This window comes from Chiloscyllium plagiosum, unplaced genomic scaffold (assembly GCF_037043375.1).
Source record: "Chiloscyllium plagiosum isolate Xiang-an unplaced genomic scaffold, Cpla_swu_hap1 HiC_scaffold_1, whole genome shotgun sequence".
Lineage (NCBI taxonomy): Eukaryota > Metazoa > Chordata > Chondrichthyes > Orectolobiformes > Hemiscylliidae > Chiloscyllium > Chiloscyllium plagiosum.
The window spans coordinates 9,807,574-9,823,285 of NW_028270139.1; the positions used below are offsets into that span (position 1 = coordinate 9,807,574).

The window sequence follows — 15,712 nt, forward strand, 5'->3', positions numbered from 1 at the left end:
AGTCACATGACACCAGGTTATAATCCGATAGGTTTATTTGAGATCACAAGCTTTCGGAGCACGGCTCCTTCGTCAGGTGACAACACGAATGCTTGTGTGGTTTCAAACAAACCTGTTGGGACTTTAACCTGGTGTCGTGTGACTTCTGACCTTGTCTACCCCAGTCCAACACCGACACCTCCACATCAAAGCTTATAATGAATGAACAAGTGCAATGTGGCCATTTTGCGCAAGTGTGCTGCCTGTTTGGCATATAAACCCGATAACAACTTTAATAATAAAAGACCCTGTGCACATTCAGCCTGTCCAACACAATTGTGCAAACTCATGGAAGTAATGTAGTGGATTTTAGCTTTCCAAACATAGACTCGGACTGCCATAGTGTTGAGGGCTTGGATGGCGAGTAATTTTCTAAGTGTGTACAAGAGAATTTTCTTACTCAGTATGTGAATTTGTGTACTAGAGAAGAAGCAAAACCTGTCATTCTCTTGGGAAACAAGGTAGGGCAAGTGACTGAGGTGTCAGTGGGGGAGCACTGTGGGCCCAGTGAGCATAATTTATTCATTTTAAAATTGTTATGAAAAAGGATACATCTCTTGTAAAAGTTAAAATTCTAAACTGGAATAAGGCCAATTATGACTGTTTTAAGCAAGAACTTCCAAAACTTGATTGGCAGAGGCTATGTGCAGGTAAAGGTACGGTTGGAAAGTGGGAGGTCTTCAAAAATGAGCTAAGGAGAGTTGATAGTCTGTATGTTCCTATTAGTGTGAAGGGCACAGCTGGTAGGTGCTGGGAATGCTGGATGATTAGAGAAATTGAGGCTCTGGCCAAGAAAAAAGGCGGCATATGACAGATATAGACAGCTAGGGTCAACTGAATCCCTTGACGAGTGCAAGGACATTTAAAGTATACTCATGAGAGAAATCAGGAGGGCAAAAAAGGAGACATGAAATAGCTTTGGCAAACAGGATTAAAAAGAACCCAAAGAAATTCTACAAATACATTAAGGGCAAAAGAGTAACTAGGGAGATAATAGGGTCACTTAAAGATCAACAAGGCCTTGTTTGGAACCGCAGAAGATGGGCAAGATACTAAACAAATATTTCACATCAGTGTTTACTGAAGGGAAGGACATGGAAACTAGAGAACTTGGGGAAATACAGACGAGGCAGTGCTGGATGTCTTGAAATGCGTAAAAATGGATACATCCCCAGGACTGGATCAGGTGTATCCCAGAACTTTGAGAAGCTGGGGAAGTGATTGTTGGGCCCCTTCTTGAGATAGTTCTATCATTGATAGCAACAGGTGAAGTGCTGGAAGACTAATATGGTGCTGGTATGTAAGGAAGTTGGTAGGGAAAAGCCAGGTGAACTAATAGACTGGTGAACCTGACATCAGTGGTGGGGCAAAGTTGTTGAAGGGATTCTGAGGGATAGGATTTACATGTACTTGGAAAGGCAATGACTGATTAGGGATAGTCAACATGGCTTTGTGCTTGGGAAATAGTGTCTCACTAATTCCATTGAGTTTTTTTGAAAAAGTGACAAAGAAGATTGATGAAGCTGAACAGTGGACTTTGTCTATATGGACCTGAACAATGCGTTTGACAAGATTCCACATGGTAGACTGGTGAGCAAGGTTAGATCACATGGTATACAGGGAGAGCTAGCCATTTGGATATAAAATTATCTTAAAGGTAGAATGTGACTGATATGATACCCTTCATTGTCTGGTACTTCCCGGGAGCGGAGAAACCACGCCATGTTCTTTGTAGCCTGCAACACATGATCGATGAGGATGAGCACCTCGCCAAGACCTTCCCTATGCCTCCACTTCTTGCCTTTAAACAAGCACTGAACTTTAAACAGACCATTGTTCACAAAAAAACTGCCCAGCCTTCAGGACGACATTGACCACCATACCGTACAATCCTGTCTTGGCAACCGTTGCAAGACGTGTGAGAGTGTCGATATGTGGGGACACCACCCATCGTGTGCACAGCAGGTACTCATGTGACTTGGCCAATGTTGTCTATCTCATACGCTGCAGGCAAGGATGCCCTGAGGCATGGTACATTGGTGTGACCAAGCAGACGCTACAACAATGGCTGAATGGACACTGCACGACAATCACCGGGCAGAGATGATCCCCCCCAATGGGGCAACACTTCAACGGTCAGGGACATTCAGCCTCAGATCTTCAGGTGATTGTCCTCCAAGGCGACTTCAGGATACGCAACAACGCAGAGTGGCCGAGCAGAGGCTGATAGCCAAGTTCGGTAACCATGAGAGCCGCCTTGACCGGGACCTTGGGTTCATGTCAGACCCCACTGCACTACACGCACACACACACACACACTCACACATACGCACACAATCTTACATACTCTCACACTCACACAGACCCTCTTTCAGACAAGCGCACACATACATCCATGTGCACACCCTCTCTCAGGCTTATTCTCTGTCATACTCACTCACACATCGTACCAAGCACTCGCACACTCACACTTCCTCCCACGCACGTACACACTTTCTCCCTCCCTCACATGCACATATACACACATAAAAGTCTATGGTGTGAATTTGTATGTGCAGATACATTCTATTTTGTTCAAAAAGTGCACAATCTGCAGGCAGTCAATCCATGTGACATTTTATAAATTCCTACTTTGGAAATAGTTTCAGTCTGACTCAAGATTGGAATAAAGAAAGACACTAACCTTACATCTTTAATGCATTATAAAACCTGAAGTTGTCTCAGGAATCTGAATTGAAAGTAGTTCTGGGATTTACATATTAATGAATCAATACCTGCAACCCAGTCTAAAAGATGAACGACTTAACAGCAATCTAGGTTTGATCAATATCAGTTGCATGACACTATGATCTTTTGCTATAAATTATGTGTCTTATGATCCTGCCCCACTAGTTACCTGATAAAGGAGCAGCGCTCCGAAAGCTAGTACTTCCAAGTAGATCTGTTGGACTATAACCTGGTATTGTGTGACACTTAACTTTGAAGGTGGAGATAGAGGGTGATGGTAGAGGTTGTTTTGCGGACTGGAGGCCTGTGACCAGTGGTGTGCCGCAAGGAATGATGGAGGATTCATTGCTTTTTGTCATTTATATAAATGATTTGGATTTGAATTTAGGAGGAATGGTTAGTAAGTTTGCAGAAAACACAAAAACCGTTAGTGTAGTGGACAGTGAAGATTATCTTGGAGTGCAATGGAATCTTGATCAGATGGGTTAATGGGTAGATGGAGTTTAATTTAGATAAATGTGAGATATTTCATTTTGATAAGGTAAATCAGGGCAAGACATACACTTAATGATAGGGTCCTAGGGAATGTTCCCAAACAAAGAGACCTTGGGGTGGAGTCACAGGTAGACAGGTGAGTGAAGAATGTGTTTGACACTTGCCCTTATTGGTCAATGCATTTGAGTACAGGAGTTGGGATGTCATTTTGCTGCTGTACAGGACATTGGTTAGGCCACTTTTGGAATATTACATTCAATTCTGCTTTTCCTGCTATAGACAAGATGTTGTGAAACTTGAAAGAGTTCAGAAAAGACTTAAAAGGAAGGAGGATTTGAGCTGTCAGAGGTTGAGGGGTGACTTTTTCAGAAGTGTATAAAATCATGAGGTGCATGGATAGACTAAATTGTCAATGTCTTTTTCCCAGGGTAGGGGAGTCCAAAACAGAGGGCATAGATTTAAGGCAAGAGGGGAAAGATAGAAAAGGGACACAAGGGGCAACATTTTCACACAGAGGGTGGTGTGTTTATGGAATGAGCTACCAGAGTAATTGGTGGAAGCTGGTAGAATTACAACATTTTAAAAGGCATCTGGATGGGTACATTGATAGAAAGGTTTAGAGGGGTATAGGCCAGATGCTAGCAAATGGGACTAAATTAATTTAGGATATCTGATCAGACGAGTTGGATTGAAAGATCTGTTTCAATGCTGTGTAACTCTATGACTATAACATACACAGCCTACCCCATCTGAAATGATGTGATCTCCTGGGGGTGAGAAACCGTATATGAAAAAAAAACTCTCCAATTGCTTTAGGTGATTAAAACTCGTCAAGTAGATCACTCTGGCACTGATCATACTACCAGCCGTTACTGCATAGAATTAAGTGATTTCTGATTTAGCCATAAACATGTCCAGCTTTCACTTGAAGGAATAAGAATGGAAATTCTTAGCACCAGCTTATGGCAAAGAAGTTACCAGCATTAACAGTTATTCAAAATACTCATTTATTTATTTTATTTCCCCATGAATTTTAATCAGGGCATCTTTACATCAGAACCAATTATAAGGAACCAGTTATTTGAAGAATTATAACCAATGAGCTCATCTCCATTCCAGGTCACTCAACTTTGGAACACCTCGACCTAACTGTTGAGTAACGAAGAAATCATTGACTTGGGTTCCTAAGTGGGAATGCATGAGTAAATTGGATAAACATTAATGGAATTACAGTTATTTATCTTATGTTTTTTCAGCATTGACTATCAATCAGTTTAACTCCTGTTGTTTCAGTAAGACTTCTAATACAGAACCCAATGCAATGATCATTGTACCCTGCTTAAATAAAAATCAATTTAAATCAAAAACAAATGACTATTGCTATTGATCATAATGATTCATCATTGATTTTTAAAAAAGCTTGTTCATGGAACTCCCCCTGGGTTGAGGCCTGATGCAGATTACAAAGGGATTAAAATAGTAGTTGTCACTAGTTAATTATTCCGTTGAATAAAAACATACTTTTGTCCCATGACTAGAGATCCCAGTCACAAGAGGATATTGTAATTTCTCAGAGCAATATCATGAGTATATCATAATGAGACAAGATTTATAGTTTCTACTAGAGAGGACATGATGATGCAATCTTAAAAAAAAACTTGCCTATGATAATTGTTCACTTATGAACACATAATCAGCATAAAGCTGTTATCAACAAGTTAGTAGGATCGCAAGGTACTTATGAATGAACGCTAGATGGGACCCTTTGCTTCATCTAATTTTCTCTTAAATGATTCCAGGGTTTTCATCCCATCACTCAATCTAAAATGCATTCCAAGTGTTGAATACTTTTCAGTGTGAAGAACCTTTTGTTATCAGTTTGATTCTGAGTTTGGACCAGTGTCTGTGTTATGTTGTTGCATAGATTCCAGACAGAAAGTGTGCCTTTCAGATCGTGAGATGACATCACGAGATGTGGTATTCCAATATAAAAGGTACTCACCTCCCTCAAGTAGCCAGTATCAGTATTATTGTTATTACAGTCACTGTAGATTTGCCCTATGTAGTTAGTAAGTAAAGAATCCAGACAATGTACTCATGTAAGACCTTATGACATGGTCAATGATCAGTTTTGTTAATAAAGTTCAAGGCATCGGTGGGTCAAAAAGAATCTGATCTTCATGAAATATGTTACAAAGGCTCAAAAACATGGAAACACTCAGACCAGAATCATTCTGGCTGTGGTGTTAGACCCAAAATACTGTATCAATCATCTTGTTCTAGTTCTATTATTTTGAATTAGTAATTCAGATTTTTTTTGCTCCTTTCCCTTCTGCCACATAACCTCCAGTTATTTGATTTTATTCCTAATATTTGTTATGTAAAATGACCTTAATATTTGCCTTCCTTCATGACTTCAATGCAGGTGGTAGCAGGTTCACCGTTATGTTACTTACTGAAAAATACATTGTAATAGGATTGTTATACCATGCATAGAATAAAATACAAATGTGCTTGCCCACATAGTCCTTTTAAGGTTTGAAAATATTGTCTAAAACCTACTAGTTGCTCCTTTTACCTGCAGATTGGTAGGAGTGTCTAACCTCCCATTTAAATTTAATTGTTTTTTTTTCAAAAATGCCTTCTGGTATATTGTAGTAGCAGATCCGACATTACATGATAAAATACTTCCATCAATATTTTTTAATAAAAAGGGAAACCAAAAATCCTTTACCGGCATGTAAATAATAAGGGGCAGGTTGGGCCCAAAAGAGACAAAAAGGAAGATACAGATGTTTTTAATCACCCTGTCCAGATGTGTCTTGAACACCGGCCTTCTGGCCTGAAGGTAGAGGCACTAGAGATGCAAGGCAAGGCTGGAATTCTCAATGAGTATTTTAAGCTGGTATTTTCTAATGCTAAGGATGCTAATAGAAGTCGAGATGACAAAGATAGTGGACGGAATGAAAATTGATAGAAGTGCATGATGTTTAGAATGGGCCCGTCACCCAGTCTAGACAGCTTGCACCCTAGTTTGCTAAAGAAACTGAGTGTGCAGATAGTGGAAAGACTTGTCGTAATCTTTTAATTTCTCATGACTATGGGTGAGGTGTCAGCTGATTAGACAAACGTAACATATTTATTCAAGGAAGATATGAGAACTTGCCTGGAAATTAGAGACCAGTCATTTTAACATCTGTAGTAGATGTGGTCTTATAACAATAATCATGAAAAACATAATAACATTAAGTTAAAAAAGGACAGCCAGCACAGATTTGTAGAAGTGTTTGACTAATTTAGTTTTTTGATGAAATTATAGAAAATATTGCTGAAAAGAATGCCATGGATGTTGTCTGTCAAATGATTTCTTAGCATCCACACAAAGGACCATATGAAAGACTGGATTAAAAAAATTGAGGATTATGGAATCAGAGGGTTAGTGGTAGCTTTGCTGAGAATTTGGTTTATGGACACACAACAACAAACTGTAGTAAATGGTTGTTTTTCAGACTGGAAGGTGTTAGATAATGATATTCTCTAGGATTATCTTTTATATATATTATATATATAAAAATAAAAAATGGCTTTGATATTGAACTACAGAGAAAAATTTCAAAATTTGCCAATGATATGAAACTTGAAGATGTATCAAAGATATAGGATGATACAAATCAGCTGCAAGAGGATATAGGCTAAATTAATGGAGTGACACTTGGTAGACAGAATTTAATACAGAGAAAATTATGCATTTTGATAGAAGGGATAAGAAAAATAAGTTACATAATTTCTAAAGAGTATATGCAGGGATCTGGGGATTCCTGTGAATAGATGATTGAAGATGGCTTCTCAAACGTTTAATGCTTTGTCTGTAACGTTAAGATGCTGTATTCCAGATCTCAATCATTTGCTGCTCAAACAAGTTGATTTTATGTTATCTTTTGATAAATAAGGACATTTTCTTCCTATGTACTCTGTCCAGACCCCCTTTGATTTTGAGCAGCTCTATCAAATCCTTCTTGACCTGCTCCTCACTAAGCACAACAACTCAGCTTTGCATCGATCCTTGTGGCTGAAGTCTCATCCATGGAGTCATTTTGTAAGTATTTTCTGCACCCTCTTCAATGCTTTAATAATCTTCTGAAAGTGCAAGTGACCAAAACTGGACACAATACCAGAGCTGAGGCCAAATCAGACCAATAGCAGTCTAAGAGACTTTGACTATGCAAACAGTAATTGTCAATTAATTTACCTTTGAAGATACAACCTAGAACTGGTATCACTCAGTCTCAAAAGCATGTAAGAAAACAACAATGTCCATTCAAGCCACCAATGCATTTCTGGGGCAATCCACTCATTGGGAGAAGACAAGTCACTAAGCAGAAATAAAAAATAGGAAAAGCTAGAGAAACTCGGCATGTTTGGCTGCGTCTGCGGAGAGAGACATTGTTAACATTTTGAGTTGAATCACCAAATAGCTCACTTATTCTTACTACAATTTAATTGTACTCCACGCCTTCCCAATTTGTCAAAATCAATTGATGGACACATAATTCAATCCTTTAATTCTTCGTACATCTTTGTCAGGTCACCAAGTCCATGTTATTTTACATTAAATGGACCAAGATCATGAGTAACTGGATTTGTTAAGTTTGAGTTTGTTACCATAGTGCTCTCAACTTTTTTCAGGGAAGGAACCAGATTGGTCAGAGAACTCCAGATATATCTTAACCAGCTTGGTTAATAACAAAATTGAACTGGAGGGGCACAACTGTCCTGGGTGGGAGATTTGCTCGTGTGGTTCGGGAGGGTTTAAACTAGTTTGGCAAGGGGGTGGGAATCAGAGCTACATATCTGAGAGGGGGGTAGATGTAGATGGAGCAGTGACAGTATGTAGTGAATCTATTGGGAAGGTTTCTCACATGATGAAACAAAGGGATCGGTTAAAGTGTGTCTGCTTTAACACAAGGAGCGTCAGAAATAAGAGTGATGAACTTAGAGCATGGATCAGTACTTGGGGCTATGATGTTGTGGCCATATCGGAGACGTGGGTTTCACAGGGACAGGAATGGTTGCTAGATGTCCCAGGGTTTAGAATGTTTAAAAAGAACAGGGAGAGTGGAAAGAAAGGAGGGGGTGTAGCATTGCTAATCAGAGAGTGTATCACAACTAAGGTTCTTGAGGAAGGTTTGCCTACTGAGTCAGTACGCGTGGAAGTTAGGAACAGTAAGGGAGCAGACCCCCAAATAGCAGGAGAGAGATTGCCACAAGGATCAGTGACGGGTCCTCAACTTTTCATTATTTATATGAATGATTTGAATGCGAGTATAAGAGATACAGTTAGTAAATTTGCAGATGACACCAAAATTGGAGGTATAGTGGACAGTGAGGAAGGTTACCTCCGATTACAACAGGACCTTGATCAGATGGGCTAGTGGGCTGAAAAGTAGCAGATGGAGTTTAATTCAGATAAATACGATGTGCTGTATTTTGGGAAAGCAAATCTTATACACTTAATGGTAAGGTCCTAGGGAGTGTTGCTGAACAGAGACCTTGGAGTGCAGGTTCATAGCTCCTTGAAAGTGGAGTCGCAGGTAGATAGGATAGTGAAGGCAGCGTTTGGAATGCTTTTCTTTAATGGTCAGACTATTGAGTACAGGAGTTGGGAGGTCGTGTTGCGGCTGTACCAGGCCATTGGTTAGGCCACTGTTGGAATATTGTGCGCAATTCTGGTCAGGAAGCAATTCTGGTCTCCTTCCTATCGGAAGGATGTTGTGAAAGTTGAAAGGTTTCATAAAAGATTTACAAGGATGTTGCCAGGGTTGGAGGATTTGAGCTATAGGGAGAGGCTGACAGGTTAAGGCTGTTTTCCCTGGAGCGTCGGAAGCGGAGGGGTGACCTTATGGAGGTTTACAAAATTATGAGTGGCATGGATAGGATAAATAGACAAAGTCTTTTCCCTGGGGTGGGAGAGTCCAGAACTAGAGGGCATAGCTTTAGGGTGAGAGGGGAAAGATATAAAAAAAACCTAAGGGGCAACTTTTTCACACAGAGGGTGGTACGTATAATGAATGAGCTGCCAGAGGATGTGGTGGAAGCTGGTACAATTGCAACATTTAAAAGGCATTTGGAAGGGTATATGAATAGGAAGGGTTTGGAGGGATATGGGCTGGGTGCTGCAGGTGGGACTAGATTGGGTTGGGATATCTGGTCGGCATGGACAGGTTGGACTGAAGGGTCTGTTTCCATGCTGTACATCTCTATGACTCTTATAAGTGATAAGCTGGCAGATTTTGAAAAAATGCAGATGTAGCAGGTTGTTGTTATGGGTGACTTCAACTTTCCCACTGTCGAGTGGTACCTCTTTAGTGCAGATGGTTTGGATGGAGCCATTTTTGTCAAGTGTGTTCAGGAGGGTTTCCTTACTCAGTATGTAGACAGATCGACAAGGGGATAGGCCATTTTGGATTTGGTGCTCGGCCATGTGCCAGGACAGGTGACAGATCTGACGGTGGGAGAACACTTTTGTGACAGTGATCACAACTACCTCACATTTACCATAGTCATGGATAGGGAAGGAGCAGTTACCGAGGGAAGATATTTATTTGGGGAAAAGGAAATTATGATGCTATCAGACAGGAGTTGGGAAGTACAGACTGAGAGCAATTGTTCCACAGAAAGGGCACAGCAGACATGAGGATACTGTTTGAGGATACTGTTTAAGGAACAGTTATTGCAAGTGATGCACGATTTTGTTTCTCTGAGACAGGTAAGAAGGGCTAAGATTAAGGAGCCTTGGATGACGAGAACAGAGGAACTTCTTGTCAAAAGGAAGAAGGCAGCTTATGCAAGGTGGAGGAAGCAAGGATCTAGCACAGCTTTGGAGGATTACAGGCTTAATAGAAAGGAGCTCAGAAATGGACTGAGGAGAGCCAGGAGGGGGCACGAGAAAGGCTTGGCAGGAAGGATTAGGGAGAACCCAGAGGCATTTTACTCACACGTGAGGAATAAGAGAATGATCAGGGATAGTGTAGGGAACTTGTGCATGGAGTCTGAGCAGATAGGGGAAGCCTTAAATGAGTTTTTTTGCCTTAGTGAAAACTAAGGAAAGGGGCCTTGTTGTGAATGAGAACTTTGAGCAGCTGGGATATAGGCTTGAACAGATCAAGATTGATGAAGTTGATGTGCTGGAAATTTTGGCAAACATTAAGATTGATGTGGTGTATATGGATTCAAGGCATTTGGTAAGGTTCCCCTCATTCATAAAGTCAGGAGAAATGGGATGCAGGGAGATTTGGCTATCTGGATTCAGAATTGTTTGGCTGACAGAAGGCAGAAAGTGGTTGTGGATGGCAAGTATTCTGCCTGGAGGTCAGTGTTGAGTGGTGTCCCGCAGTGCTCTGTTCTTGGTCCTCTGCTCTTTGTAGTTTTTATAAATGACTTGGATGAGGAGATTGAGGGGTGGGTTAGTAAATTTGCAGGTTGGAGGTGCTGTTGATAGTATCAAGGGCAATTGCAGGCTGCAGCACGACATTGACAGGATGCAGAGCTGGGCTGAGAAATGGCAGATGGAGTTCAACCTGGATAAATGCGAAGTGATGCATTTTGGAAGGTCGAACTTGAATGCTGAATGTGGGATTAAAGACAGGATTCTTGGCAGTGTAGAGGAACAGAGGGCTCTTGGTGTTCAAGTACATAGATCCCTCAAAGTTGCTACCCAAGTGGATAGGGTTAAGAAAGCATATGGTGTTTTGGCGTTCATTAACAGGAGGATCGAGTTTAAGCGCTGCAAGGTTTTGCTACAGCCCTACAAGTCCTGGTGAGACCACACTTGGAATATTGTGTCCAGTTCTGGTCGCTCTACTATAGGAAAGATACAGAGGCTTTGGGGAGGGTGCAAAGAAGTTTTACCAGGATGCTGCCTGGACTGGAGGGCTTGTCTTATGAAAGAGGGTGACTAAGCTTGGACTTTTCTCTCTGGAGCGGAGGAAGAGAGGTGATCTGATCTAGATATACAAGGTAATGAGAAGTGTGGATATAGAGTCAGAGATTTTTCTCCAGGATAGGATTGACTGGCACGAGGGGTCATAGTTTTAAGATATTAGGAGAAAGGTATAGAGGAGACCAAAGAAGTAAGTTCTTTGCACAAAGAGTTGTGAATGCATTGCCAGTGCTCGTGGTGGAAGCAGAGTCATTAGGGACATTTAAGCGCCTGCCAGACAGGCACATGGACAGCAGTGAATTGAGGGGTGTGTAGGTAAGGTTATTTTATTTTACATTAGGATTAAACCGCGGCACAACATCATTGGCCGAAGAGCCTGTTCTGTGCTGTACTTTTCTATGATCTAAGATCTAAAATGCTCTTCTGAATGGCTTTTTCAGTTATAATTAGTTTTCTGCATTGATCATGAACCTTCAGCAATCTGTGCACCTACACTTTTTTCTCTTGTAACTGCTTGAATTTTGAACTCCATTATCCAATTTAATACCCTGGATCTAATATGGACTGATGTGTTTTTAAAAAGGGAACTAAAAACACTCGCCACAGCTAAAGCAAGTGGTAAAGTTTCATGTGGATTAGAGAATAGACATTTAATACAAAGGGCAAGAAGACAATCAACATGCCTGCCCAAGGGAAGGCATGAAAAATACCCTAACCTAAATTTTATGCATTGATGAAAATGTTCATTGGTGACGGAAACAGTACCTGCCAAGCTTTAAGACAATGAATTCAGGCACACATTCAGAAATATGTAGTCTCATATTTCAAGAAATTGTTGTTGGTTGATGGAGAGATTGGATTTTGACTGTAAAATTGATACCAGATGGAAATAGCTCTCTATCTCTCAAAAAGTAATAAGAAGGTATAGATAAGGTAGATAGCCAATTGCTTCTCCCCATGGTAGGGGAGTCTAAAACTAGAGGGCATACATTTCAAGGTGAGTGGGGAGAGATGGAAAAAGTGGTGAGTATCTGGAATGAGCTGCTATAGATAGTGGTAGAGATAAGTACAATTTTGTCATTTAAAAAACATTTAAAGAGGTACATGGATGGGATGGGTATGGAGAGACATGGACTAAACGCAGACAAATGGGACTATAGTTTAATTGTGAAAACTGGGTGGCATGGACAAGTTGGACTGAAGGTCCTGTTTCCATTCTGTAACCTTCTACGACTCTACCTCTACACTACATTTTATTTTCCTTTCGTACTGGTCACTAGTGTGTGTGTGGCTTCATAAAGATAGCAAAAATAGTCCAATTCTCTCTCACTTACATACATAGATTTAAATGCACTCAAAAGTGGGAGGACAGATGAAGGAGTTTTTAAAGTCCAATAAAAACCAGTGGTTTGCAGGGTTTGTAGATTGAGGAGTGGATGGTTTTAGACTTAGCTTTCTGGATTGGGCATCAAGTGATTTGTAAATGTTGACAGCCAATTTGTGTTCTGAAAGCAGCGGGCAAGTGTTACTGGAACTGCACTCATCCAGGCAAGTGGGAAGTAATCCATGGTGCTGAACTTCCAACCTTATGATGGAGGGAAGGTCATTCGTGAAGCAACTGAAGATGGTTGGGCTTATGACACTACCCTGTGGTGTCCTGGAGTTGAGATTACTGATATCAACCAACCACAACCATATTCTAACACTGAATACAGTAGAGATGTCTACCTTTATTTGCCCACTGTTTTTGATCATGGAAGGCGGCACCTGGCTGCCAGTCTATCAGAAAATGAGCTGGATGAGATGGAGTGATTCTTCTCAAAAGAGACGATGCAGGGAAGTCATGGCTGTCTAGCCTGTGACCCCATGTTACCTCCATAAGAGTCAGCATTTGAGCACAAAATCAAATATAACAGTTCAATGCAATATTGAGGCAATGCATTTTGGATGAGATGTTAAACTAAGGTCCAGTCTTATCCTCTAGAGTTACAGAAAATATTCCATATCTCCTTTTAGTAAACAGTTGTATTGTATTCCTAATGACCACTAATATTTAGCTGCTAACAACATCATTAAAAACAAGTGATAGTGTCTTAAGGCAGGACTCAACATTTAAACTATGTAGTATCAGGTAACCTATTTGGTCTATGTTGCTCATGTGCAATAAAATGGGATAACAATGGCAGACATTCTTTTGTTTTTTCCCATCCAAGACAGATGATTAAAATATAAAATGAGGATACTGACAGACCACACAGTCTCATTGCACCTGAGATTTGCATTCATGCAGGTTGCATTGCTACATAATGTTAGCCTCTAGCCATCTTACATATAGTCATAAAACTTAGACAATTCAAAGTTTTACGTTATTTGTACTTTTATTGTCAGTCAATGTCAGATGGATTAAAAAAGTCCCTTCAAATGAAGCATGGTGACTTTCTTACAAAGACTAAATTTGCAACCAGAAATTTGTCTGCTCCTTTTATTATCTTAGGTGCAAGCCAGTTACTGGAGATGTCAACTTGAGGAGCCATACTTTTTATTCTGGTATGTAAACCAGGCCAGAGATTCACTTGTTTTCATGACTTTTAATGGGCAGGGTTAACTTTACAGAAAGACTGTGACATTTACATATCTTAATTACTACATTATTGGTTTTTATTTTATCATGTCCATGTGAGCTTAAATGCTAGCTTGGAATTTTTTTAAAAAAGTAGTAACTGAGAATTTCTGGAGCTTGATTCATTGGTCTCTCAATAGTTACAGGACATAATTTAGACTCCCCAGCCAAATACAAACAGCTTGACTACATTGTTATATTTCTAAAAACCCCTATTAAATAGTGACACAGATTAGCAAGGCCATGAAAAATGCAAGTCACATGACAAGGGTTAATTTTTATAAAGGAAATGAATCACTCAACTTGTATCAAACCTTGAATAGACTACATGTTGTTCTTTATATTGTTCTTATCATTATATTGTGTGAAGGTTACAAAGGCACTGAAATGGATTCAAAAAGAGATTTACAAGTATATCAGAACAATAACAGAATAGAAACCTTTCAAAAATGAATGAATGAGCTCATCTCTTTTCTCTTGCAAAGAGAAGGCTGAGAGGTCTTAATAGAGTTCTTTAATATTATGAAATGTTTTGAAATAGTTAGTTAAGAATGCTTCCACTTGTGAGGAAGATCAAAACCTAACACTAATATTTCCAGAGAATCAAGAATTCAAAGAATTCCGGGGGAAAAAAAACCCTTGATCCAGGAAGGGAGAAGAATGTAGAACTTGCAAATTCAAGGAAAAGTTAAGAGTACTACTGTATAAATGAAATTAAGTGGAAGGTAGTAATTTTATGTGGGAGAAAGGAAGACGAAGTGCTGTATATTCAACACAGATCATGGACTGCCTCCTAATTTCTACACCAGTTCAGCCTCCTCATCTTCCCTGGTAAGCATATCATCTTTGCTTTGATATAAACCTCAAATGCATTTTACACCTTCTCCAGAGCTTGTGTCAATTTTATAATGGAGATCAGAACACTTCAGCAATGTATATTTATGTTAAAACCTGGACCTTAATGAGTGTTAGAAATTGAGGTCCCTTTAAAAGTGAGTTTTTCAAGTATTTCTAACATTACATGAAATTCAGCTCACTACCATTACAGCACCACCTCCACTGACCAAAGAATTTCTAAAAATGACAGAAGTGACAACAAAAGCCAATGAGGCTACCATGTTCCACAAGCTGATGTCAAATAACAATACAGCACTATTACCAATGCAGTGTTTAAAAAAACAGAAGTTTTGTTCCCAAAAAGAATGAAAATTACCTTTTGACTAATGGACAATTGGCAAAGTTGTCCCGTGATCATTATGTCCATCATCCATTTAAATCCTTCCAGCCAATGTAAACTACCTGCCCCGAGAAACAGGGTATATTGCGGAGTGTTCAGAATCAGAGGGTAGTCCTCACTACAAAACTACCTTCTTCTGCAAGATAGGCCAGAATGGGAGAGATAAGACAGAGATCAATTACAAGTCATAAATCTTTACGTCTAATTAACTAACATATCACATCCAAACTGCTGCATTTGATAAAGTCAATAAGCCATTAGAAAATGACTTACGAATGGTCATTGTAGGTAGCTGTAGTCATGAATCTCAAAACCTAAGATGAGAAGTCTCATGGAAATTCACAGCAGCATAATTAAGTCTGACACTAGTTCACATATGATGATATTGGGTAAAATAAACAAAGATTTGGTTGAAAAGAAGGTTTTACATGATGTCTTATAGATCAAAGTGAGATAGAACAACAGAGACAATGGAGCACTTATAAACTAAGGGATTGGCTAGAATTAGAGCAATACAGCTATTTTTAAAAATTCTGCACCTGTAGGAGATTATAATAAAGATAGGGAGGAACGAGGCCATGGAAGACTTGAAAACAAGGATGAAAATTTTAAAATAAGTGTTTGGGAGGCTATGAAGATCCGCAAGCAAAGGATT

General features: G+C 39.8%; 1 protein-coding gene across 2 annotated transcripts in view; it reads left to right on the plus strand.

The window, feature by feature from the left end:
- The window catches only part of LOC122554303 (uncharacterized), an 82,518-nt gene that overhangs the window by 64,751 nt on the left and 2,055 nt on the right, over positions 1-15,712 (plus strand). The window lies entirely within an intron of this gene.